The 2,036-nt window shown below is 42.4% G+C and overlaps 1 pseudogene across 1 annotated transcript; it reads right to left on the bottom strand.

The window, feature by feature from the left end:
* Positions 1 to 232: 232 nt before the first annotated feature.
* LOC306668879 (serine/threonine-protein kinase PAK 3-like) lies at positions 233 to 1,824 on the bottom strand (annotated as a pseudogene). Its single transcript has one exon. The product of its transcript is annotated as a serine/threonine-protein kinase PAK 3-like (transcript).
* Positions 1,825 to 2,036: the final 212 nt, after the last annotated feature.

The raw sequence follows: 2,036 nt of genomic DNA, 5'->3' as shown, positions 1-2,036 counted from the left end.
ACTTTGGCATTGCTGCCCGTTTGGGCTGCGATTCAGGCTTACAAATAAATTACATAATCTGAGGGAGTAGGAAAAAGGCTTATAAGAAGTTTCTATTCATTTGAAAGTTAAAGAACCCCCACCCTATTTGACTATCTTTTCTTTCATCTTTCCTGCAGCAGGATTTTATTTCAGTCTTACTCATGAGCGAGACGGTGAGGGGTAAGGCATGCAGTCGTGGCGGCTTCTATTCTTAATCACTTCCTTTGCAGTGAATTGGGTTGGAGAGAGGCTTGACTAGTTTTAAAAATGGGTGCTGCAAAAGCTCCTGGATAGATCCTCATCTATCCACATCCATCTCAAGACAGCGATTTAAAAAGTCAGGGAATACAGCTGACAGTATCTCAGGATTCTGGAGCTCTGGGGTTCCATTAGTGGCTATCAGACATAATGCCCTGAGTGGATTTTCATTAAAGTAAGGGAGTTCACCTTCCACCATTTCAATTGCCATAATTCCTAGAGACCAGATATCAACTTTCAGATAGTAAGCTTTCTGAGTCGCCACCTCAGGTGTCATCCAAATGGGGGTTCCCATCATGATACTTTGTTTACTTTTCTCAGGAGTGATACGGGCACAGAACCCAAAATCAGTCAATTTAACAGAGCCATCCATCCCAAGGAGTATATTGTCACTCTTTATGTCTCCATGGATACCTTGGTTTGAGTGCAAGAAATCCAAAGCTTGGAGGCACTCTCTGCCAATAGCTGCTATCTGTCCTTCAGTCATACAAGTCTCTGTGACTACATCAGTCAAAAGAGCCACCAGCCATAGTATTCCATGACTACCCATAGTTTATCACCCACTAAATAGAGATCTAAATAATTAACAGTATTGGGATTCTTATTTTCCCTCATGACCAGAATTTCATTAGTAATTGATTCTTTTGGGAGTTGTTGTTGGAGGTTCATCTGCTTTATGGCCACCTCTTGTCCTGTTGCAATGTCAAGTGCTGTATAAACAGTACCTGATACCCCTTGACAATTTTTTTCAAATCTTGTGTACTTTTTCTTTGGGTCCCCAACACTCACAATGTTTCTTTGCTTCTCTAGGATCTCTTCATCTATCATCTTGGATTTTTTCCTTTATGGATCTGTATTCCTGTACAAAGAACTAGAATTGGCATTCTCAGCAGATGGTGGTGTGGCTTCTTTATTTGGTCCTGCTGGTGAAGCAATAGATTCAACCACAGAACGAGTAGAGATTGATTTTGTATGCTCTGGTCTTGCTGCAATAACTGGTGGGGGCTCATTGTCATCTTCTTCTTCCTCCTCTTCTTCATATACAGGAAGAACTAAAGGAGGCCCAGATGCTGTTTTTGTACTCAAAGGATGTGCAGCTGGGTACCCAAATACACTTTTATCTCCTGAGTAAAGCTCATGTATTTCTGGTTGTTGATTGTTTCTTTGGAATCACAGAATTTAAGAACATCTAGAATGGATTGTGGGTTCTTCTTCTGTTCCAGTTTTGTTAGGTTGGAGGTTTCGAGTAATCCTGCGCATTGCTCAGTAATTCTAGTGAATCCCGGTGACTGCATCAAACCCCACACGAATCATATGCTCGAAGTCTGAAGGAAGAGAGATCTCTGGGTGCTCTTTCTCTTTCTTATCAGTTTTATCCCCTTCTCCTGGGAAGATAGAACGAAGTCTGACTTTATTATTCTTCTCTTTGGGAGCCATGGAAAGTGGTTTGGAGCTGTGGTTGAGTGCTGAAGAATGCCTGTTGTTACTATTCATCCTCAATGGGGGAGCTGGGGGCTTTTCTTCACTATCCAGACCATCAGACATTTTCATTTACAACTTATTTCACAGCTCTTCACATAGTCACTTCTGCAGGACCTCGGTACAGTTAGGCCCTGCCCATGAGATGGGGCTGGGATGACATCAGCTCTGACAGACTTAGTACTGACACACCAGCTGTCACAAGATGAAGGACTCAGCTTGTCTTTCTTGGGGGAAACCACGTTTGAAGATGACTTAAAGCTGGCAGGGTTGAAGAA

The sequence above is a fragment of the Sciurus vulgaris genome, assembly GCF_902686455.1.
Source record: "Sciurus vulgaris genome assembly, chromosome: 8".
Lineage (NCBI taxonomy): Eukaryota > Metazoa > Chordata > Mammalia > Rodentia > Sciuridae > Sciurus > Sciurus vulgaris.
Note: the sequence above shows the minus strand (reverse complement) of the source record. Positions and strands in the feature narration are given on the sequence as shown.